General features: G+C 47.1%; 1 protein-coding gene across 2 annotated transcripts in view; it reads right to left on the bottom strand.

Moving 5' to 3' along the window:
• Positions 1–299: 299 nt before the first annotated feature.
• The window catches only part of Hrct1 (histidine rich carboxyl terminus 1), a 255,785-nt gene continuing 230,526 nt past the window's right edge, over positions 300–25,558 (bottom strand). Inside the window, exons 6-7 of one of the 2 annotated variants that reach the window (XR_015450373.1) lie at positions 25,323–25,375; positions 300–749 (exon numbers count right to left, since the gene is read on the bottom strand). The gene's annotated coding sequence lies outside the window, so the exon portion shown is untranslated. Of the gene's footprint in view, positions 750–18,733; positions 25,376–25,558 lie in introns of those variants that run through there. The other variant, XR_015450381.1, reaches the window with a different exon arrangement.

Below are 25,558 nucleotides of genomic sequence, written 5' to 3'. Positions count from 1 at the left end.
GAGCAGCGTCCACACATGGCAGGCATCGAATGCACGGGTGCTGGTGATGCTGACCGAACACAGCAAGGCACAGCCAGAGGCCCCTGCTGGTGTTGGGAGGAAGTTTCTGTGGGTGCCCTTCCCCATGTAACTGCGCCCAGAGGTGGGGCCAGTTTCCCAGGGTGACGGGAGAGGGTGCCGATCTTTATTAAGGGTGGGACGCATCCACTTCGGGCAGCTTTGATGGAATGCCCAAGAGTCACGATTAGTCTTCATTCAATACTAAATATAAACATGAAGAATCAGAAAAGACAACCAGATTGTGAAAAATCTCCCAAATTTATTTTTGCAGTGCTGTTAAATCCATTTCTGATTAAAATAATTCATCACTTATCTATAACAAGCAATACTGGATGGTTATCCATATGTGAATCTGTCTTAGAAATAGGCACTGATTTAAAATGGTTTTTAATAAAAATACATTATTTTTAGCCAACAATTTGGTTCCCAGGGTTGGTTGCTGACAAAGGGAAGGGAGCTGCTCTGATAGTCAGAGAATGTTTTCCGGAAAATAAATTAAGGAGCCAACGAGAGGGGCAGCTCAGTGCAGAGGCGATGCGGACTCTGGTGCTCATCTTCCTGCAAGTCCAGTTTTCTTCATTTTGGGTGGGGATGGGTGGGCGGCAGCTATTGTTCTGTGTGTAATGAAGTTAATCACACAGCTCCTGATGACTCTGCCCATGCTTGTGGTTTCCTTGAAAGTGTCTTGGCTTGGAGAAAAATGGAGAAATGGCTCAGAGTGTTCCTGTGCTCAAAAGGGCCTTGGTGTGGTGGACAAGCTAATCCTGACACAAGCTAATCCTGACCCACACTCCCTGCCACCCAGGGTCCCAGCCTCAGCCTCCCACCATCCGCCAGAACAGCAGGCGTAGCTTGCCCTCTTGGAAATAAAGAGGGGGCAGGAAAACAGTCCTACACACTGGCTTTTGTACAGAGTAATTGGAAAGGACACTCGGGAAAAGAGGCAGTGGTTCTGGGGAGGGAGACAATGTGGGGAGGAGAGAGGGAAGTGGAGGGAGGGAGGGAAAGGGGGAGGGAGGAAGGAGGGAGGGAGGAAAAGATTCCCACGACTTAGGGACATATTTCCAGGCCTTTGCACATTCTGTTCCCGCTTCCCAAAGTGACTTGCTCAACTTCACACCAGGCACATCCATCCTTCCACACTTTGCCAGGAGAACTCCTGTGGAGGCCTCAGAACCCAATGAGCAATCACCTCCGCTGTGAATGTGTCACCCAGAAGAGCTCATCTCTGCCCCAAAGCATCTTGGTCAGGCCATGGACTCCAGGACTGTGGCTGCCTCAGCCTCTGTCACAGCACCTGATCCTAGCACCCAGAGCATCATAGGTGCTTGATAAATATTTACTGAATGAATGAGACCAGGGGAGGCTGCCTGGTGGTGTCTGGGAGACCCCTGGTGTTGGCCCTGAGACCTTGGCAGTGTCAGTGAGCCTGGCTGAGCCTAATGCTCCCTCTGGAGGCCACCTCTAGGCTGTGCTAAGCACACAGCCTTGCTGCATCGTCCTGATGACACTGGTGGGGAGTCCCCAGCGGCACAAGGATCCCCTCCATCTCCTGTCTCCACCACCAGCCTGGATGTTTCTCAGGGCAGAGGCCCCATTGGCCTGACCTGTCTTGCTCTGCAGTGCCACCACTAGGCAGGAAACCAGCGAGAAAACAGCTCTCTGAAGAGTTTGTTGACTGACTAAAGGAGGAAGCAGGGGACAGGTAAGAATCACAAAAAGTTCCAGACACAAAGCCAGGCATGGTGCACGCCTGTAACCTAGCACTATGGGATGCTGAGGCAGGAGGATCTTCAGTGCAAGCTTACCCTGGGAAACTAAACAATTTAGTGAAACCCTGTTTCAAAATAAAATATAAAAAAGGAAGCTGGGGTGCAGCTCAGTGTGAAGGCCCTGGGTTCAATTCCGAGCACCACAAATAACAGAAGAAATAATAATTAGAAAACAGCCAGACCTGAATCAGACAGTCCCAGACCTCAGCAAGACCCCCAGGGAATCTGAGTCACAGGAGGGAAAGAGGCAAGAGAAATGCCGTGGGGAAGGAGACCTGATCACCCGAAAGTTACCCACCGCGGGCACATTGTCCACTGACTGGGAGCCCCGGGACCCCACGTCTCGCTGCAGCACCGTCTGAACTTGCAGAGCTGGCGCATAACAGACCTCAGTGCTGATCTCGTGAATGGATGAATGGATGAATGGATGAATGGATGAATGGATGAATGGATGAATGTATGAATGGATGAATGGATGAATGGATGGGTGAGTGAATGAACAAGGGTCCTCCGGGCCTGTAGACGGCGCTGTTGGAACACAGAGGGTCCATGCCAGCTCCTCAGAAAAACAGACTGTTTTTCCGGGACCATGCTGACAGTTACTGAGTACTGGAATGGATGCGGGCTGAGGATGAAGGTGCTGGGACCCAGAAGGAGCGACTGCGCAAGGACCAAGAAATGTGCAAAGACTGACAGGTTGGGGAGCTCTGAGTGTGTCGGGGCTGCTGCAGAACGCGCATGCAATTCTATGAATTGTGAGCACAGCTTTGAGGCTGTCCATGTGGCTTGCACACAGGGAGGCAGGGAGAGAGAGTCCACATCTGCCAGAGCTCCCTTCCCAGCTCACCCTGTTCCTCCTGCCTGGCACAGGCCCCAGAGCTGCAGACGTGACCTGGGAGGCCCGCCTCCCATGGGATGGAGACTGTCGATGCATCTGAAGCAGGCAGCCATGCGCTAAAATTCACAGCACTCTCAGGCAACTTGGCAGATGACGCGCCCTTTCCTGGGCCTGACAGGTCCCCGGGCTGCTCATCGACCAGTGCGGCTCCCCCACACACTGATTAGCTGGGGTGCAGTGACAGCAGCTGACATTAATTATCTGTGAGTTAGAGCACAAACAGAGGACTGTCAGCAAGGTGATGCGGTGTCACTTCTGCCCCGTGGCTTGCATCTAGGACCATGAGCAGGGACGCTGGCCTTTCAGGTCTGGGGGATTGGGGCCAAGGCCAGCAACGCTTCCCAGCACCACCCAGGAGCCCCCAGACCTCCTCTAGGTGACTGCGTGAGAGAATCGGAACCCAGCCATGAGCAAGGTATCACCTTCCGCCTGCCCCAACGCCTTTCCATTGCCACCTTCTAGATAGTTCTCAGACCTGTCCAGCTCTCTGCATTCACCATCGCTGTAAACCACCATGGGGCCCATGCAGCCCCCACCCACTTCGCCTTCCAGTGCCTTTCCCTTTGTATCCATTCTCCATCTGCTTCCTAACTTGCCCCTCGTCACATGTCCTTTGCACATGCGGTTCACTCTGACTAGAACCCTCTTCCCTCCTCTGCCACAGAAGGGTGCCTTACATCTCAAGCCATGTATCCCTCCCCCCACAAAGCACCCCTCGACCCCAAAGTGCAGCAAGCTCCTTTGTCTCACAAGGAAGCAGCTCTGGACAGTGGTCAAAAGCCTGGAAACTGAGGCCAGTGGTGTAGATTCAGATCCCAGTGCAGCCTCTTTCTGTCTGTATGACTCTGAGCAAGGTATTTAACCTCTCTGGGCCTCCATTCTTCCGCTTACAAATGGAGACGATGATAATCCCCACCCTGCACTGCATTACAGGGGTGAGAGGTGCTTGGAACACCTAGCACAGGCTGGACACTTGAGCATTCACAGTAGCTCTCCATGCCTGCCTTGCTTGGGGAAACTTCTTTCTGTGTGACTCATTCTCGTGAGTGTGGTCATTTGATTAATTCCCAATGTGCTTGTAGCCCAGGCTCCTCACCTCCAGCACCTCTGGCTTTGGGGATTGACAACTCTGCTATGGGGGCTGTCTTGTGCATAGTAGGACAATCTGCTCACTCTGTGCCAGTAGAACCCCTTATGTGACAACCACAAATGTCCCCATGCTCTCCCAGGCCCTGGCAGTACTGCTGCTCTGAGCTCTGGAGAGTAGGGAGCAAGTGCAGCATCCTTCACCATCTCACCACACCCAAGCAGTTGACCATTAAATCTAAATCAGTGAGCAAATGAATGAATGCACTAAGACTTATGAATGAGTCAAGAATGAGTGCATTAAGGCCTAATGAATGAGTGAGTGGCTTCGCTATGTCTTGACTAAATGAGTGAATGAATGTGCTAAGTCTCGTGAATGATTAGTAAATGAATGAATCCACTGAGTCTCCAGGATGAATGAGTGGGAAAAATGGATGCACTAAGTCCTAATGAATGACTGCACTGCCTCAATGATGAGTGACTGAATGAATGCACTAGTCTGAGTGATGAATGAAATAAATTTTGTTGAATGAGTGAGTAAATGAATGCACAGTCTTTTTTTTTTGTACTGGACCGTGCACTTACCAGGCAGGTGGCAGAACCCCTGAGCTAAATCCCCGGGCCTTTTCTTTTTTTTGAATCCATTGTCTTGATGAATGAGTGCACTGTCTTTATGATGAGTGAATGAATGAATGAATGCACACCAAGAGACATCTGCTCCATGAGGATATTAGGCAATACAATGTCACGAGGTCTAGGTTCTGGTCCTGCCTCTACCAGTTCTCATAGGGGTCCTGAGGCTAAGTGTTGGCTCCTTTGAGCCATGGTCTTCTCGTCTGTGAATGGGGGTGGTGATGGAGACCAGGCTCCCTGCCCAGTAGAGGAGCAAGTGCAGGATGAAGTCCTTACAAACTGTCCAGTGCTGGCCAGGCGATCAGGGTCATAGCCACAGCCACAGCCCCCACCTTTGAAACTAAGAGAGATGACTCTCCTCCTGCAGCCCTGGTTTGGTGGGCTGGGCTTGTCTGGCATTGTCGGAGCACTGATGGGGCATGGGCGTATAATATATGTCATATGCAAGGAAGATAATATATCCCTTCATCTCCCTTTAATATTGCTGTAAATATGTCTTATGGGGAAGATAATGGAGATACGGCAGGCGTAATGGCGATGACGGATCCAGCAGCTAGGATCTCATGCTTGTCATCAGGGCAGCTTGTCTGTCACTGCTCCGTTATGGATGGCATCTAGGGCAGATTGTGGTGTCGAGTGTCTCTTGAATTATGCGAGCCTGGAGCACTTAATTGCATCGTGCTTCTAATAAGAAGAGGAGTGGCGTGGGGGCGGGCAGAGCACTCTGTTCCAGAGTTCGGTTGACCCAGGTTCAAGTCCAGGCTGTGGTGCCCAGGTTGGGGGAGCTCAGGTGAGTCACCTGCCTTTCTGAGGACCGGTCGCCTCACCTGTTAGAAGGGGCAGAGACACTGTCACAGCATAAGGAGACTTGGTAAAGGATCTCCCTTTAGAGAGGGGGCCAAGCTGTCTGTCAAACTTGCAAAACAGGGTTTATTTTTAGGAAATGACCCCACTTGTGTGCTCAGTGACCAGACTTTGAGGTCCACCAGGGTGTGTTCTTCGCTGTCTACCAGTGCCTTCTAGACAGGGTGGCACAGGGGTGTGGCACAGAGCCTGACCCAACAATCCGGGGACCTGGCTCAGGCTCCTTGGGCTCCCATAATCTCCAACATGTAAACTGGGAATAACACACACTTCCGTCTGGAGTGGCTGTGCAATAGTCAAAGAGGAGTGAGTGAGACAATGAATATCCACACATAGCTCAACGCCAAACTGACGGCCCCCATCAGGCCAGAGCTGGGTGTGAGGCATGAGAGTTCTCTTCCCTCCCACGAGGCAACTCACCCTTCAGTGCTCGCGGCTGTGACTCAGCCCGCGTTTAACACAAAGCTAAGACTAAAACACATAGTGGCCAAAATTAAATTTGGGGAGTCCTCCTAAAGGATCAGCTAGGTAACACTTGATCATCGATGTCCAGGAGAATCTCAGTATCAGTTCCAGCACCTGGTCAGCCCTAGGACAAGTTAACTGCAGAGGTCAGGACCCAGCACCAATCACAGGATTCCCGATTCCCAAGACAGCGCTGGACCAGATCCCCAGGGCTTCTGCACTCCCTGGCGGCCACCGGCTGGATGTCACAGCTCTGAGCTTCGGCCTGGTTCACCGCTCTGTGACCAGTGTCCTAGCCCCTGCCTAGGCCTTAATTTCCCCATCTGCAAAAGGGGCTGCTGAGCTGGAAGAATTCCTAAAATGGCATTTAAGTTCTAACTCACTATCAGTTCGGTCCTTACTGAGTTTCTTCTACATGCTTGGCCACTAACCAGGAGTACTGAGGCATCACACTTCCAAAAGGCCACGGAGCTGACCAACTTCAGGTGGCGTCCGACCTTCGAACTGCCCCTCGGAGGTGAGGTCTCTTCACACTTCTGTGCTGGGTCCAAACTCAGTGCACTCTTGCGGGCGAAGTCAGATCTCTGGATTCAAATCATGACTTTGCCTGCTATAACTGCAACTATTGTTTCCTGTCGTCTTAGCTACCACACTGCTGCCCTGGCACAGAGCTGCTGCAACATGCTGGCATAACTATTTTCTTTGGAGCAAGGCATCCTCATATTTCCAACTCAAGAACATCAGACTCAGCTGGAGAGCTTGTTGCAAACAGATTGCTGGGGTTGGGAGGCAGGTGAGGTTGCTGAGGGTTAACAACTGGGACCCATGATGCTGAACGTGGTGTCAGATGCACAAACCTACAGACAAGATAGTGTTGAGCAGACCTGAATCCATGCACTGCACTCGCAAGTGAATACTGGTAAAGACAGGGGCATCTGAATCAGATCAGTAGATGGAATGAATGTCAATGTCTTTTGTTGGCCTATTGTTCTATCATTTTGCAAAAAGTTACCATCAGGGAAAATAGGAAAGAGTGTAGACAGGATTTCTCTGTGTGGTTTCTTACAATTGTGTGTGAACTTAGAATTGTCTCAAAGCAAACCCCGGTGGCCGGGCTCCACCCCTGTGAGCTTAGAGCAGGAGAATTCACATCTCTCATGAACTTGCAAGCGGTGCTGACGCTGTTGGCAGAGACTGGACCTTGGAGCACCCGAGTTGGGGTAAAATCTGAACTGCTGCCTGAAGGACTAAACAGGCTAGGAGGAGCATGCTTGGTCACCTATTCCACATCACACACAACACCAGCAGGGGAGCCAGAGAAAGGCAGGCAGTGTCTGTCCAGTGGCCTTGTTACCAGGGAGGGTCAGTCAGGGTCACTGGAGGGTCGGATGCAATATAAGATCGACAGTGATCATATGAAGGGTTTCCGAGGTAGCCTTACATGGCCTCCCGCTTACTCGGGTGGAAGGTCCCCAGTGACGCCTTCATGCTGGGGAGGCAGAGGATCGGCCAGAGGTCCAAGGCCTGGAGCTCACTGTAGCGTCTGGTGCGAGTCTAGCTCCTCTGAAGAAGAAAAACTCAGAGTTCCTTCTTCTTTCCCTTTCTATTCTATCCAGGCCATAAGACGCTGGTGGGTGCCGCCCACGCCCAGAGTGGGTTTCCAGCCTCAGTTTGTGGCCTGCTCGTCAACCATTCATGCTTTGCTAATCTACTAGGTGGTTCCTACTCCAGCCCGGTGGATACAGTACAATTAATGATAACGCAGTGACGGGGAATAAAGGAAGCAGACTGCAGTGCTCTGCAGCCACCTTGACTTGAGGGGGTGAGAGAGGGGCCTCCAGCCAGGAGCACCTCAGAGCAGCACCCAGGAGGGGTGAGGAGGACTCAGCAGTAGCCCGACACCCGGAATATCGCCTTGTGTGCCTTTCATCCGCTCCCCTGAGACGCAGCACGAACAATAACACCAAAGGGAAATGTGCTGAGGGGCAGAGTCCGGAACCCGTCTTCACAGCCCCTCCTGGCCTGTCTCCTATGCGGGCTGTGGAGGGAGCAGGGTCACTCACAGCTCTAGTGAGGACTCCTGAGGTTCCTGTTCTCAATGGGAAAAAATGGCTATAGTTCCCCACCCAGGTGCCGGTGAGGACAATCAGATCTTATCCAGGGTCCTCCAGCTCCACCGCCTGCCCCGTGACAGCTTCCACGTTGCCATTTGCGTCCCTCAACGTGCTGAGCTGTTTTGCATGCACTCGATGCTCTGTAGAGAGGGGGCTTGAGGGATTTTCCCAGAATGTGTCACCAGCACCAACCACGTCACTCAGGCTGTGCCCGATGGCAGAGAGCCCGGGTAATGGCAGCTCATGGGCCTGGTAATGGGCCTGTTTTATTTCCTTTGGGGCCTTTGGAGCTCACGTTGCCTTATGGGGCAGATGACAAATGTCTTCATTAAAGTAGCAGTGGTGGTGGGTTTAGAAGTAAAGGATGGGGCAGCAAGAGGACACACCGCACATGTGCAGGGGACCCTCTGGGTCCTGCTGGAAATCGTGGTGCTAGTGGTGGTGATGAGAAAGGAGAGGATGGAGGTGCCCGGGATGATGTCAGTGGTTATAGCATTCACTGGTTACATATTGCGCAGAAGGATTTACACTGTGTGTGTCCTACAAATACAGACTACTCCTATAAGCAATGATTTGCCTTTAAATGAGTGTGGGGACGTTGACATACTTTCTAATGTCAGGTGGTGCTGCCAGGCACAAACCCCAAGAACCTTGCTGGATGCTGTAGACTGACTGTCCAATGCTAAAATCCAGTCCTTGGATGTATTTTTTGTAACCACAAAGTGTTACATTCTTTGATTTGGTTATCAATATTTATTAATAAATATCAATATATAATGTTTTTTCATATTCCGAGAAGTATCTGTTTCTGGCTTCCATGGAAAGTTCCCCTTGTGACTGGCCAGGCCACTGTTCCCTCAGGTCATACTTTCCAGGCTGCTCCCTGTATGGAAACTGCGTGTTCACCACACGCTGAGGCCCCACCAGGGCCGTTTCTCTTTAGATCACAGACCAGCCCACAGGCATTTGCTCTTCAGCCCTGTCACTCCTGCAAGAGGTTGTGTGGGGCAGTGGTCGGCTCCCAAGCTGTGAGACACTGCATGGTGGCCTGCTGTGGCCCAAGGTCAGTGGCTGTCTCAGCCTCCAGGAGCCTGGAAGGGTCTGGGTCTGGCGTGGGCCGGGTCTGATGAGATCCAGTAACTGGTCCAGAAGCGATGGTGCATTTCCCTTAAAAAGCATGACATGAGCTTGGATCAAAAGATGAAATTGGTTTGGGAGGGGCACGTTCTGCTGGGGAAACAGCCCGCCTGGCCCAAACATGATCAGTGCTGCTAGCGAATTCCCCCAGAAACTGTGAAATTGCATAAAAGACGTGATCAAAGTCTCCATCAGCTGCCGAGCTGTAATGACTTCTGTGATTTTCCTTAACCAGGTTTTAATTTTTATGTTTATTATTTGGGGACTGATGGAGCAGAGGAAGTGCCTCCGCTTCTGGATTCCACTTTCATCGTCTCCTGTGAAGCACTCTAAGAACTCAGGAAAACTCAATTGCAAAAGAAAAGCATTTGGCTCTCAGTGTTTCATGTTTTGTTCCCATTCCCCGGGCTTGGAGACAGCTCGGGAACTTAATTAAAATCAATGGAAAAAAAGAATTGAATAAATCACAACATGAATATCTCTGAAAGTCTGTATCGCCATGCAGCAGCATGGGGGTAGAGAAAGATGTTCCGCTCCCTCACTCCCTCTGGAAAGGGGGGAATCAAAATTATCTCTCGGTACGTTTGATATCCCTCTCTCTCTCTCTCTCTCTCTCTCTCTCTCTCTCTGTCTCCCCCCCCCATTCCCACCTTCTCCTCCTCTGCCCAATGCTCCTCTCTTCTCTTTGAAAGCAGGAACATAAAGAAGAAGCTGTCAGGAAGCCCAAGGACACACGCCTGCCCCCCTCCCTTTATGGCACAGGGGCCACCTTAGCATCTGGTTTCTTTAAACAACCCTGCAGAGTCGTTGTGTTGAACCTCATTTTGCAAACAAGGTTAAGTAATTGTCACCAAGTTTCCCTGGGCTTCCACGGCTTCTGACGCCTAGAACACCCCTTGACCTGAGAACAATTTCCTCTGCAGAAATAGCCCCATGATTCTCCCTAGTGTTTGAGGACAAATTATTTCCAGGCAGTCTCGGTCACTCCCAGAAAGGGGTGCAGGAGGATTTCACAGGGCCCCCAGCCTGACACCAGGCCCTCAGCACAATTATACTTAACTGCTTGTCCCCCCAGGAGAATCAGGCTCCTTCCTAAGGGCTCAAGGGGAGGAAATTCCGATCAGACTGGAGAACTCACACACGCTGTGAACATCCCACATCTCCGTACAGCACGCTGGCTCCAATCTAACCTGAATCCTTGCGGCTCTGGGCTGGATCTTGTCCTTGGGGGTTAATTTGAGCATGACTAATGGACCCTTTCCCTTCCCTCATCTTTCCTCAGAGTTCTGCCCTTCAGCCTCCCAATCCAGCGTGTGACACAAAACTTATGTTTACTAAATGTTAACTTCTTCTTTTCTTTCCAGTATTGGGGATTGAACCCTGGCCCTCTTCACTGAGCTGCATTACCAGCCCTATCTGAATGTCTTGAGACAGGGCATGGCTAAGCCGCTAAGTTGCCCAGGCTGGAGAGGAACTTGTGATCCCCCTGCCTCAGCCTCCCAGAGTGCTGAGATTCCAGGCCTGCGTCATCACACCTGACAGAAACTCCTTCCCCTTGTGATTGCTTCCACCACGAAGAGCTCTGAGGTTGCTCTGAGGCTGCCACTCTGCTTGCAGGAGCTGACAGTCTAGGAGCAACGGTTTTAAGCATTCTGTTACGATGCCAGTAGGTAAATACAGTAATAGATACGAAAGTCCTGTGGGACCTCAGGGAAGGACGTGCTTGGTCCTGTACGCCCGGTCTCCACCATGTCACCACCTGCTTAAAACCTCCCATTGCTCTCGGGACAAGGGCCAGACCTGAGTGCTGTCCCATCTACACCAGGATTGCGGGGCCCGATTCCCACGGTCTCCCTTGCTCCCTCAGTGCCAGCCACCTCGTTCAGCAGCTTGGTGCACTCTGCCTTCTCTCTGGGGTCTTCCTGCCTCCACACTTTATCTAGCCAAGTCCTCTCTGCCTCCCACACCTCTTTGTAAATACCAGAGCTCAGAAACGCCCCCAGTGCCCCCCACCCCAAAGCAGGAACAAGCCCCTGGGCTGTGTGTTCCAGCTATGTGATACTACTCAGTCTCCCGTTTTAAACACTCACCATGAGTTTTAAACTCACTCATCACCCGATGTCTCTCTTTTCTGATAGAATGGTTCCCCGGGCAGGGAAGACTTCACAGAGGAGGCAGGATTTTGGTTAGATTATTAAAGTTACACAGGACAGGTGAGTGGGAGAGAGTGCAGGCAGGTGAAGCATGAACATAGAGGATGTTTCTGGGGTTGGATTGTAGAGTGTGCATTAGTGAACAACTGCCCCTGCAGTAAACCACCTCAGACTCAGTGTGCTGTAGGGAAAAGCATTTACTCTCTTGCCTGTGTCTGCAGGGTGTGGCGGTAAGGGTGGTCCAGACAGCTCCAGGCTCAGTGACACAGGTTGGAGACACTGAGCTCCAGGACCAGGCATCAGAGGCTGCAGCCCTGGGGTTCACCCTCCCTCCGTGGATTGTGAGAGCCCAAAGGACAATCACAAAGGTGCGGGGCCGCCACGTCCTGCAGAATCTGTCTGACCCTCCCATCCCCGGCCACTGGCCAAATCCAGCCAAGCACCGAAGTCCAAAATCTAAGGGATGGGAGAGGCTCCTGCTGGGAGCATTTGTGTAGTCACATGGCAAAAAAGCATAAATCTACAGTTTAATATTGGACAGCCTGAATAATTGCAGAAAGGAGTCCATTTCTCTAGCCAGAGTGGGATGAGGAAGAGGGAAGACGAAACATTGGTGCCCGGCTTTCTCTTTGCTTCACTCCACTAGGAGAACACAGGCCCCGAGCACTTTAGAGGGAGGGTGCTGAGCTGCTTTGAGCATGTGAGTGGAGTTTGTGGCACACTGGGTAGAGGACTCTTGCCTCTGCCTTCCCATAGGTCTGCGTCTCCAAGGGTGGTCGGAGGAGAGCCTAGCAGCACCAGTAGGAAGACGGCAATCAAAGCTCTGGGATTCGCAGGGAGAGTGGAGGCATGGCCCACATCACCATCCTGCCCACCCCTTCCTGCCGCTGTCTCAGTTACTTTTCTCTCATTGCTGAGACAAAATATCCAACATCCAAAGTTAAAGGAAGGAAGGTTTATTTAGCTCACAGTTTCCAGAGGTTTCAGTCCATAATCAGCTGCTCCAAGGCTGGGTGGCGTGGTGGACAGGAATGGCAGAGGAGAAATAGTCCATGGAGGGCAGGAGGTAGCAAAGTAACAAGGGACCCCCAGAGCTCTTTCTGTCCCTTCTGTCTTATCCAGGGTACTTAGGGTGGGCAGCACTCACACCCTTAATCCTAGAGCCTTGAGCCTAGCATCGCACAGTGAATCAATCCCAGCATCACACATTCCAGATCCAGCCACCTCTGAAAAGCCCCACCTATGGCCCCCTGAGGATTTGGGGGATATCTACACACAAACCATAACAGTCCCTTTTTAGCTAGGGATGGGTGTATGACCCAGTTCCACCTGATAAGATCAAAGGAAATATTTTCCGGGAGGGCTTTTGAAAGGCTTTTTTGTTTCACAGTAAAGAGATGCTAAGATTGCCCCTTACTACTGGCCCTGCCTTCAATGCAGTAGCGCCCCTTACTACAGCATTTGGACACCATGAAATTGACAAGCACAAGGAAGAGAATCGAGCAAGCTGAAGAGTTTGAGGGAAACATGTAAAAAGAGCCTGAGTCCTTAATGATATTACTGGCCAACCCGGTGACCTCCAGAGAGCATTTCAGGGAGACACTAAGAATCCCCTCGGTTTGAGCCATCGTTACTCCAGTAATCTGTCATTCTGGGCTGACACTGTTCCTTCTTGATCCAAAGGTGATGAACTGACTCCAGGGGAGATAACAACAAATATTTAAATGCTGGGCAGATGAAGGGAAATCATTAAAACAGGTAGGAAATGTTTTTAAAGATATCTCAGAATGGGGAGAAAATATCAAAATACAACCAGAATCAAATTGTGCAGGGAATTTTATTTAGATTATGCATGAGTATTACCCACTGAATTTGACAATCAGGAGGCTACATGGTGTCTTTAAGGAAAGTGCTCTGGGGAAGAGAGAAATGGAGCAAAATATTACAAGGAAGGAGGAGTGGCATTTGGTAACCACCAGAGACATTCAGATTCCCCTGCTCTCTTTTGGCTGTGGCCCCGCCCACGACCCCAGGACTCAGGTTTGTGACCCAGAGCTGAGCCTTCCGCACAACCAAATCCCTCTAACTCTAGCCATTCATTCAGAGGTTGGTATGTCCCCAGGTTGGGCTTGTCAAAGTGGAACCTCACCTTAGGTTAAATGATAATAAAAGATACTAGCTCCCTTTTTAAAAATCTGTTACACACTTAATTTAGAAAGACTGTTACAGTATCAAGGGAAGGGGAGAGGAAGAAAATGGGTTGCCCCCCATAAAAATGCAGTAGAAGATAAAGCACAGACAGCCTTGCATAATGTCGAAACAATGTCATTTTGTGATTAACACTCGTGCATTGACCTGGCACTGCAGATCTCTTTTGTACACTGGACTTGAATGTGGAAGGACACGAGGATCAAGTTGTGCTGCCACTATGCAAGCAAAGACCATGAAAATGGTACCAACCCATCCAAAGCAGGGAGGAGTGAGAAACGAGTTCCTGTGATACTATGGACCACGAGCCTCCTGAGAACAGACCATATGCAGGATGTGAGTAATGAATTCCCTTGTCATTCCCATGCCATTTGGGGCCAGGGTGTCTGCCACTTGTATAGAAAGATACTCGATCAAAAGCAAGATGCACTAGAGGAAGCAGGGATCCGGGACTGTCTTTTGCTTCTAATGCTGGCACAGCAGGCGATGATTAAATCCTCTCCGTCTTACAGAATTACTCTGCTTAACTACCATTATTCAGTCAGCAACTCTAATTTCTGCCTTACATAGAAGGAAAGGAGGCAGGAAGCAGCCACTTGTTTCAGTCTCTTTCTGCACACTGGGGTCTTGTGAGCCACCACCTGACACATCGCTTCTTGCTTCTCCACATTTGTTTTCATCTGCATCCAGCAATTGTTCTGAGTGATTATCCACTAAAAGTGCATCTGAGAGTTGCCCCTGACTTCAGAGTAGCTGGCAGTCTCTGCTGGGACGCAGTCCTGCCGGAATCAGCCATGCAGCTACAGTGCTTTGCCAAGAACTCCTAATAATTCTCTGCACAAGGCTTGCAGGGAGCCCTCAGTCGCAGCAGGGCAGAGGCTGCTGCTGATGGCTAAGTGGCTGCAGCTGTGCGAGTTAAAGGTTTCCAAAGGCCAGAATCCAGCAGATCATTAGAGACATCGGTCACCCCAGGACCCCACCAGGGAGAGAGGCAGCAAGGAGTAAAGGAGCCAGGAGCCTCACAGTCCCGACGTGAGCGCCTTCTGAGGAGCAGTCAGCCGGCCCAAGTAAGCTGAGCCTGGTGGGGCACCGTCTGATCTGTTTTTAGCTTAGCAAGGGAGATCAAAGACACCAGATGCAGACCAGGGGAGCTGGTGTGCTACATCTGTCATTAGGTAGTTTGGGACTAGGCGTCAACTCAGAGACCAAATACAAAACAATAAACCCAGCAAGGGTCACAGAGGACAGAGCTGGAAGAGCAGCACAAACTAAAGTAAGGATCACAGTCTCAAATGACCTCCGGGCTGAAGCAAGAACAATAACTGGAAGGGCCATGCTGGGAGTAGGTCATGGAAAACTGGAGTACTCGGCCCCCTGGATATGAGCAGCTACCGTTCAACGCTAATAAGGTAGAAAGGGCAGGCAGTGTAGTCTAGGTGTTACACAGAAGCCAGAAATCCCCTGTAGGGCCTTTTAAAGTAGAATAATTTAATTTTTAAGTACAGGCCACTGATTCAATTCATTCTTTTTTAAGACAATATGGAGTTGTGGTTTTCAGTCCAGCACGTAAGGGACTTCGAAGTTACCACTCCATCCAAAAAGAAATAAATACGTTGGAAGCTAAACAAACTGATAAATCAACACCTTGCCTTAGATGCATAACAGAAGTTGGTCCCAGGGCAAACTGCTACCCAAACTGGGAAGGCAGAGCAGCAGATGCAGAAAAGCACAACTTACCAGAGCAGAAATTCGGGGCCAAAGCCCTCAGCAGGAGCCAGTGCCAGGGGAGGAAACCGGAAGGGTAATTAACGAACTGCCAGAAGTGTGGACAAATCTAATCAAGAGCAAGACTTCAGGGTGACCCAATCTCCGGGAGCCCCACGCTGTGCTGAGCTTCACCTCCAAGACTGTAACCTGGTTCTCTAGTGAACGTCAGAGAAAATCCCCTCATGCTTTCAGTAAGAGGAAGGGAAGAAACCATTTCAAAATACACCAGTCACTGTGTTCTTCTGAGCAAGGCTTGCTCTCAGGGGAAACTTTATTCCTAGAGTTCAGCCTGCTGGGGTTTTCTCAGAGTCTAACTGACCGGGGAAGAGGAAATGCCCAATCCCAGCCCTCTCCAATCATCCTACTTTTTCTAGGGAGGAGGGCGGGTACTGAGAAGTCCAAGTCCAGGGACACAGGGTCACCTGATAACTGAGGCCAGTCCCAAGACTACATCCTGCCCCTTCCCCCCACACACTTATTACAGAGATGCTACCTCTGCTCTTTCACTAAGTAACGTGTCCACACCACAGCAAAAGTTACAAGGCACATTTAAAGGGGAAATACCCCACAGCTTGAAAAATTTGAGCAATCATCAGAACCAGAGTTTGGTATGGCAGAAATGTTGAAATTATCGGACAAGGTTTTCTCTGCAACTGTAAATATTATGTGAAGGGCTTTGATGGAAAACGTAAACAACATCTAAGAACAAATACATAATATAAGCAGAGAGATGGAGATATCGAGAAAGAATCAAAAAGAAATGCTGGAGATAAAAATCTTCGCTGTAACACAAATGAAGACAGCCCTTGAAGAGCTCATCAATAGATTGAACATGTCTGAGAAAATCTCTGAGATTGAAATGTGACAACAGAAATTTCCAACACTGAAGTGCAAAGAGAAAGAAGATTCCAAAAGGAAAAAGAATAGAATATCCAAAAACTGTGGAACAACTACATTAACTTATGGGTAATGGAGTACAAGAATACAAGAAGGGAAATAAAACAGAAGCAATATTTAAAGCAATAATGACTCAGAATTTTCCCAAAATTAATATCAGACACCAAACCATAGATCCAGTAAGCTTGGGATTAATGCAAAATAACAACAAACACAAACAAAGAAGTAAAAGCACAAACATCTTACATCTCAATATATCATATTCCAACTTCAGAAAATAAAAAATAAAAAAATCTTGAAAGAAGCCTATTGAGGAGCAAAGATAAGAATTATATCTGATCTTTCCTCAGAAATCAAGTGAATAAGAAGTGAAGTGGAATGAGACATTTAGAAGTGTTGAGAGAAAATACACACCAACCTAGAATTCTGTACTCTGTACAGCTTTACTTCAAAACTAAAGGAGAATAAAGACTTTTCTCAAACAAAAACTGAGGGAATTGGTTGCCAATAGGCCTGCCTTGCAAGAAATATTAAAAGTGGTTCTTCAGAGAAAAGGAAAAATAAAATAAGAAAGTCAGAAATAAAGAAAGCATAGAGCACCAAAGAATGGATAGGCGAAGGAAAAATAAAAACTTCTATTTTTTTCTTACTACCAGTTTATCTAACAGGTAAGTCTGTTCAAAATAATGATAGCAAAAGATTTGATTGTGTATGCTTGCGTGTATGTGTGCATAAATATATGATTATATGTAAGTGAAATAAATGTCATCAATGATTCAATAACAGAAGGAAGATTCTGGAATATTTTGTTTTAAGTTATTTCATTATCTGTGAAGTGGTGTAATATTATTTGAAAGTAGAAGTGTATTATGTGTAAATATATATTGCAACTCAGGGGCAACCATTTAAAAAGATTTTTTTTTTTTTGGTACTGGGGATCGAACTCAGAACTTTGCAGGCACCAGAACCACTGAGCTAAATCCCCAGCCCTTTTAAAAAGACTTTTAACAAAGAAGGTGTAATTGACATCCTAAGGAAGGAGAGAAAATATAATCATGCTTGATTAAATGAAAAGCAAAAAAATCATGGATGAAAGACAAAAATAGAACAAGGAAAAGAGTAACAAATAGAAAACAGTAACAAATATGGCAGATGTTAATCTAATTTAATAATCACCTTTGTTAGGTTTTCAAGCTAGGAATATACTTTCTTTAATAGGTGCTATTCAAATTTTATATTTCCTCCATTAGTTTCATTAATTTGTCTTCTAAGTTACTTCTTAGAAGTTGTCAAATTTATTTCAAAAAAGATTTTTGTAATATGCTTTCTATATCCTTTTAAATTCTGTAAAATCTGTGGTAATGTCTCCTAGGTCTTAATATTGTAATTTTAAAAATGTATAACTGATATTGTGTAACAGGAAGAAAAGGTCTAAAAGAGCAGGGGAATTGGGAGGGGTAGGGGAAGGGAAAAAAGGGAAAGGAAAAAATATGAGAGGAACAAAATGGAAACAAGGTCTTTGCAAATAGGGAAGGGTGGAGGGGGTGAAGGGAGGGCAAGGGAAGGGGAAAAAAAATAAGAACCAAGAGACTCATGTAATGGTTCAAGATCCCAATGATGAATGTAACTGTATTGTATACCTAAAATGTACCAATAAAGTTAATGGGGGAAAAAAATAATCACCTTTGTAATGAATGATCTAAATACCCTAATTAAAAAATATAATAGAGTATTGGAACAAATCAAAAAAACAACATGCAGCTACATGATGTCTTTAGGAAACCCACTTTAAAGATAAAGACATATAAATTAAGACTAAAAAGAAGGAAAAAGATATACCATGTTAACGGTAATGAAAAAAAAGTTAAAGTAGCTATATCAGTTTAGGACAAAGCAGCCTTCAAACCAAGAAAAATTATGAGAGATAAAGACATGTATTATATAATGATAAAGGGGTTAATAATCTAAGAAAGCAGATTAGTCCTCAATGTGTATGTACCTAATAAGATAATAGCAAAATATGTGAGGCAAAAACCAATAGAATTTCAAGGAATAATAGATAAATCCACTACTAGAGTTGGAGATTTTAACCCCCCACTTTTAGAAATGCAATCCAACAAGCAGAAAATCAGTAAGGACAGAATTGAACTCAACAGTACCATCAATCAGCTGTATATAATGGATTCCTATAAACTACTTTATCCAGTAACAGCAAAATGCACCTTCTTCTCAAGCTCACATAAAATGCTCACCATGATAGACCACATTCTGAGCCATAATACATACCTTAACAATTATAAGATAGAAAAGTCATATGACATTTGCACTCAGAGCACAGTAGAACTAAACTGGAAATTGCTAATAGAAAGAAAGCTTAAAATCCTACAACATTTGAACATTAAGCAACACACTGCTAAATAATACATGAATCAAAGAAGAAATCCAAACATTTGAAAATATTTTGTACTAAATGAAAATACAACATCAAAAATTTGTGTGACACAAAGGCATTATGTATCTATATTAGAAAGAAAGAAAGATCTAAAACCTCTAAGTTTCTACCTTAGGGAATATCAAATTTAATCCAAAGTAAGAAGAAGACAATAAAGAATTAGGATGTAAATCAATGAAATTGAAAACAGAACTCAGTATAGAAATCAAGAAAAACAAAATCTGGTTATTTGAAAAGATCAATAAAATCTATGAGCCAAGCCACATAAGGAAAAAGAGGGAAGATGGAAATGAGTAGTATCAGAAATTTAAAAACCTATATCATTACAGATCCCATGGACCCTAAAGTAATGATAAGATATAAGGAACAACTTCATGCCTACAAACAGCCTGGGTGAGATGAGTTCATTGCTTCAAAGGTGCAGGGCACCAAAGCTTACTCAAGAAATAGACTTTCTGAACAGATCCCACCTACTGAAGAACTTAAATCAAACGCTAAAAAGCTTATAAAAACAAAACCACAAGGCCCATGTGAGTTCCCTGGCGACTTCTAAAAAACATTTAAGAAAAACTATACCAACTATCTACAACCTATTCAGAGGTTATAAGCAAAATGAATTCTCCCTAGACCATCCTATGAGACCAGCATTGCCCTAATATTAAAACCAAAGACATTATTAGGAAAAGAAAACTACCTATCGATATCTCTCATGAAGACAGCTTCAAAAATCCTCAACAAAATATTGCCAAATAGAATCCAACAATGAACAAAGAGAAGGATGCACTGCTGCCAAAGGGAGTCTATCCCAATTAGAGAAGGCTGGTTTGTCATTAGAAAATCAATTCATGTGAATCAGCACAGCAACCCACTACAGAGTGAAGGTAACCTGATCGTATAAACAGATGCAGGAAAAGCATCTGACAAAATCCAGCACCCATGCATGATAAGGATGCTCAGAAAATTAGGAATAGAGCAGTATATACTTCACGTAATGAAGAACATCTACAAACAAACCCTAAAGCTAAGATCATATTTATTCATAAGAATCGTGTAGATTTTCTGGTATCACGAGCAATGCAGCTCTGTTTTCTCTCCTTTCTTTCAACATCATACTGGAAATTCTAGTTGGTGCAATAAGATAAGAAAAGCAAATAAGAGGTATACAATTTGGGAAAGAAAAACTAAAGCTGCCTTTGTTTAGAAGTGGTATGATCATCTGCATAAACAGTATGAAAGAATTGACAAAACAATGAAACAAAAACTTATGGAACCAATGACCAATTATAGCAATAATTAGGTCCCTTATGTACATCTAGTTCTCAGCTCTCAATTCTGTTCCATTGCTCTGTTTGTTTTGTTAATACTACATGGTCTTCATTATTATAGCTTTATAGTAATCTTGAAGTCTAATAGTGACAGTTCACTGACTATTCTTCTCCAATATTATATTAGTTATGTTGGGCCTTTTTCTTTTTGATATAAACTTTAAAATAAGTTTGTCGATATTCTCAGAGTAATTTTCTGGGATTTTGATTGAGTTGCGTGAATTTATAGACCAAGGTGAGAAGAGCTGACATCTTGGCAATATCGAATCTGCCTATCCATGAACATGAAATATCTCCCCATTTCTTTATTTCTTCTTTGATATCTTTTACCAGAGCCTTGTAATTTTCCTCATGTAGATCTTGTACAACATCAAATGCCTGCAAGGAGACAGAGCAACAAGAACTCTTGTTCATTACTGATGGGAAATCAAAATGGCATGGTTGCTTTGGAAGACAGGTGGGTACATTTTACAAATCCAAACACACTCACACTATACATCCAGCAATCATTCTCCTTGGTATTTGAGAAATAAATTGAGAACCTATATCCACATAAAAGTCTGCACACAGATGTACTCAGCAGCTTTATTCATGATTGCCAAATCTCAGAAGCAACCAAGATACTCCCTGGTAAGGGAACGATGAATAAATTGTGTTATCCCCAGACAATGGAGTACCACTCAGCACTAAAAAGAAATGAGCTTTTGCGCCATGAAAAGAGGTGGAAAAAACTGAAATGCATATTGGTAAGTGAAAGAAACCAATCTGAAAAGGCCACCCTTATAAAACTCCAACAACCTGATGCTGGAAAAGGCAAAGCTATGGCAACAGTAAAAGGACCAGTGATTTCTAGGAGCTACTGGGGAGGGAGCAAGGGGTGACAGGTGTAGCAAAAAGGCCTCAGGGAGCAGTAAAACTATTCCCTAGGATGCTGCACTCATGGATATATGTCATTATATTGTGTCAAAATCCATAGAACGTGAAACACTGAGAAGTCTGATACAAAGTGCAGCCTTTAGGTGACAATGATGTGTCAAAATAGGTTTATCAGTTATCAGAAATATCCTGCTGCAAGGCAGGAGGCTGAGGTGGGCAACCCTGTGTTTGTGGGAACAGATAGGGGAACTCCCTGAACTTTCCGCCTAGTTTCACTGTGAACCTAAGGCGATGTAAAAGCTCACTGGTTTTAGAAGGCATGCACCTGATCGTTTTGGTCCACTGATTGTCATCTGCAGTAGGTGATATGGAGGTGGGCCCAGACCTTCGTGCAGAGATGATGCTACGCTGTGAGTGGGATTTGCTGCCTAATGCAGTGCCAGAGCAGCTTGTCCCAAGGTGGGCAAGGCTGCCCCCAGCTTCCTTCTCTCCTCCGTGCCCTCCCTTGGCCGTGAGTTAAAGCCACCTGAGGGTGTGACCCAGTGAGGCTGCCTGGTCTTAGACTTCCCACTCTTCAGCACCACAAGCTGAAATGAACCCCCTCTTACAGAAACCTTGTCGGCTCAGACACCCTGACCCGGCAACAGACAGCGCCCTAAGGCAGATGATTACGGGGCAACTGGTCAACTTTCACCCACCCCTCCGTTCATTTGTTCACTAACTCAGTCCACAATAAGACCACAGAGGGCGATCGCAGCAAAAAGGGCAATTAAACAGCACTAAGTATCTATGATATGCCAAACTCTGCTCCAGAGTCCAGCATGCAGCAGGAACTGAAAATAAGAACTCTCGGCCTCATGGAGTTCACAATTTGACAAAGTGATATTGAACCCCGGGCCTTCCCATGGAGCAACACATCCTGGGGTCTCAAACTATGGGCACCTGGAATTCACAGCTTTGACCTTATCTGGGACTTGGTGCAGAGAAAGCCAGAGCCCTGTTATAAACTCCACTCTAGAACTGAGACTCTGGACTCCTGAGAACTCCACGAACTGCTCTGCACGTACGCCTCTTGAGTGAGTCAGCTCCAGGGAGCCCCGTCTTGGGAAACCAAACGTGCTCAGCCAGAGAAGAGCTCGGGCTCCAGGATAACTGGGGACGTGGAGGCTCCTGGGATGGGGCCCAGGACACAAACAGGTATCTGGATAAAATTTCAGAAAAGAAAGAGAGGTAGGTGAGAAAAGCAGAACAAAAGAAGAAAGAGAAGGACGGCTACCTAGAAAAAGACCAGAAAGGTGGGATGAAAGAGAGGCGTTCAGGTAAGGAGCTGGAGAGGGGGAAGAAATAAGTTAGAAGGAAGGAAGAAGGGAAGGGAGAGGGGGCAGGGAGAACGGCAAGTGATAGAAGAAGAAACCGATAAGGAGAAACAAATAGAAAGGTGTACAGAAGGGAAGGAGTGGGGGAGCAAGGGGAGAGAAAGAAGAGGTGGAGAGAAAGGAAGTTGAGGAGGGGGAGGGAAGAGAAGAGGGAGGGAGGGAGGGAGCTGGGTACCGAGGTGCCCCAGACCCAGACTTGTGGCCAGAGCCCAGCATCTCTGTCTGGCCTGGTCCCGAGCCCTGTGGCTAGGCAGCGCAGCTCTCGGCATCCACGGTAATAAAGGAGTCATCGCTTTATTGTCAAGAGCATGTGCCAATCCCGTCCAAATCAATTAATTCCTTAATCACACAGCGAATGGAGCAGGATGTGAAGCGCCCATGTGGGAGCGATGAATATTAGTCGTATTTAACTGCCAAACGCTTCTGATACCATAAAGCATCCTCGAGGTTGCACAATAAAATCCAAAGTTTAATTGGTGGGTAACAAGGCCCCAGGCAATTGTACCTTATTAATGCTGACAACAGGAATATGAACGTGAGGCCGCAGCAGCCGGCCTGAGAGCAATGCCAGCCGCCAGCCCTGGGAACAAGAAGTGATTAGTGTGCAGCCCAGCAGCAGCAAGACTTAGGGTCTCTTTCACCGTCAAATCTCTCTCAAACATCAAGCTGTAAACACACCACTCCCCCACCACCACCAAGTGCAGCCCAAGGGACATTTTGGAAATGGTAGAGGACTTGGGAATACTGACTGGTGTCTGCAGGCAGGCAGACACTGGGGAAACAGCTAATGCAAATATTGCAGCTGCCCTGTGTGGTTGTACAAGTTGTATACTGCACAAGATTTCTGGTTGAAAAGGGATGAGTAGGGGCTGAAATTCTGGGCTAAGCTCTTCCCACCAAGCCATGTGTTTTAGCCTAGAGTACTATCTCCCTTGAGTAAAGCAGGTTTTTCTCAAACCCCAACACCTAGAGGGTGAAATGCTTTCCAATAGGGGTACAATTTCCTATTTCATGCATGCAGAAGGATCATCTTTTCCTTATTTGTGCAGAGGCACATAAGCTAGATGGCCCTACAGAGAGCAGAGGTAAGCACTCCACTTGGATACAATCAAAACATCCATGGATGTAGGAGCATGAAGCCCAGGGTCCCAACTCTCGCGCTGGTTGGACCAGCCAAATATGGTGGCTATCACCAAGGGCAACTGATGTCTTTTGCGCTGAGGGTGGGGTGAGGGAGGCTGTACTCCCACAGGGCCTCCAGGTGGGGCCTAAGTGTCATCTCCAGGGGAGGGTGCTGGTGTGCTCACAGGTGCATGCTGGTCAGACTGAAAGAAGGAGCCGCCCATTCACAGGCTCTGCCCTGCATCCCGGAGCCGCGCCTCGCGTCTGTGACACACCAGGCCTTCGACTTTTAAATGATACCTGTCACTACCTTATGGATAGTGCAATGATATTTTACTCCTCTTTTGCCTATTAAAAACATTACTTCATTAAGCATACACATTTTAAATATGAGACAATTCTGGCATTCTCTCTCTGGAGCATTTCTTTACTTATGAAAAAAAAGAATCACAGGATCCTCTGGAATAGAAATGGCCTGAAGCTCTTTACATTTGAGGGGTTCTGGGCATCAGAAAGACAGGCACCAAGAGCTTTGTGTCTGCGAGTGTGTCCTTGGGCAGCTGACAGGAGTGCTTAGGGTTGTCCATTGGAGGAGGCTGAGCAGATAGAAGCCTAATCCCTTTGCGCTCATTTAGTCATCCAACGCATATCACTGCTTGCATACCAGTCTAGGGGCTGGAGACATGGAGACAGACTCCCAGGGAAGACACACTCACTCCTAGGCAGATAATTACACCACCAGTCCAGGCCCCGGGACCACGCCTCAGCTCCAGAATAGGAAATGCCTGAGGCCTTTCTGTCTTTGGTGGTCCCTCTCCTGCTGCCTACCCACAGCAAGGGGACACAGACTTATTAATAATGCATTCATCCTATCATTTTTAAATTTCCTGTCTGTGATGGTTTAGATCTAAAATGTCCCCCAAAAGTCTCATGTTCAGAGGTGAGGCTTCCAGAAGCTGATTGGATCCAGGAGTGCTGTGCTCGCCCACTGATGAGTTTGTAACTCAGTGATCTGTGAGGACATGGGGCCTGGCTGGAAGAGGTGGGGCCCTGGGGGTAGAGCCTAGAAGGGTGTGGTCTTGTTCCTGCTCCTTCTCTGCCTCTCTCCACCTCCTGGCTGCCATAGGGTGAGCAGTTTTGCTCCGCCAGGCCCTTTTACCATATTGTTCCTGCCTTGGAGCCGGCCAACCACAGACTGAACCCCCCGAAACTGTGAGCCAAATTAAACCTCTCCTTCAAGTTGCAGACATCCCATGTTTTGTCTTGGCAACAAGAAACCCGACTAATACACTGTCACCACTAGGATGCTTCAACTTCCCCCAAGTGTTCCTTCGGGCTCTTGACTCCTGCATAACCAATTCCTTGGTTTTAATTCTCTCCCTTTGAAATATCTAGTAAAATTCTGTTTCCTTAACCAAATCCCAACTGGTATGTCTCTCTATCTTACAGACTAGAAAACTGAGTATCCTAGAAGTTTCAGCCTTGTCTAGGTCGGTGCAGCAAGTAAATCGTGAATATTTGTCTGGTATCACAAAAGAAGGGAAAATAGAGATACACTGGCACACACGACTGAGCTTGGGGTGTGTAAGCTCTGGGCCAGGGTTATGGCTCAGATCTAAAAAGTACCCCAGAAGTCTTGTTTTCCGAGGTGGAGCTTTGAAGGGGATCAGATCATGGTGTTACACTCATCAGTGGATTCGTCCGTTGGTGACTTCACAGCCGACTGCAGTTCGGAGTGGGCCTGGTCAGAAGAGGGCTCACTGGGGCTAGCCTGGAAGGGAGCGTTGCTGTTCTCAGCTCTCCTTCCTCTCCCCGCTTCTGGCCACCATGCTGTGGGCAGCTGGCCTCCACCATAACCCTCTGCCCTGCTGTTTCTGCCTGGAAGCCGGATGACCATGGATGAATCCATTGAAACTTTGAGCCAAAATCAACCTCTCTTCCTTTAGGTTGCCAGTGTTGAGTATTTTATCCCAGGGACAGAAAAGAGGCTAACACAGGCAGCATGTGCTAGAGAAGGCAGAGTTTGTCACTAGCACTGCTCCCAGTGAACACACCGCAGGCCAAGCAACCCACAGCTACCGTGCTGCGATGGTTGAGTGAGTGATGATCAGACTTACCTTATCCTTGGGCCCAGCACTGGCCTGCACATGCAGTAAGGTGCAATAGGTGACTGTTGAGAAAAACAGAAGTAATGTTTTAAATCAGCAGTTCCCAACCCTGGCCACATATTAAAATATCCCTAAGAACTTAAAAGAAAACATGATTGGGACCAATACTAGAGCAAATGTCTCACTACAAGATGCTGCCTCTTCAACAATGTAACATGCAGAGCATTCACCCCAGTGCCTGATAC

Source organism: Heterocephalus glaber, unplaced genomic scaffold, assembly GCF_053883595.1.
Source record: "Heterocephalus glaber isolate CG9 unplaced genomic scaffold, H.glaber_assembly_v1.0 deba00000943, whole genome shotgun sequence".
Lineage (NCBI taxonomy): Eukaryota > Metazoa > Chordata > Mammalia > Rodentia > Bathyergidae > Heterocephalus > Heterocephalus glaber.
This window is presented reverse-complemented; position numbering and strand designations above follow the sequence as displayed.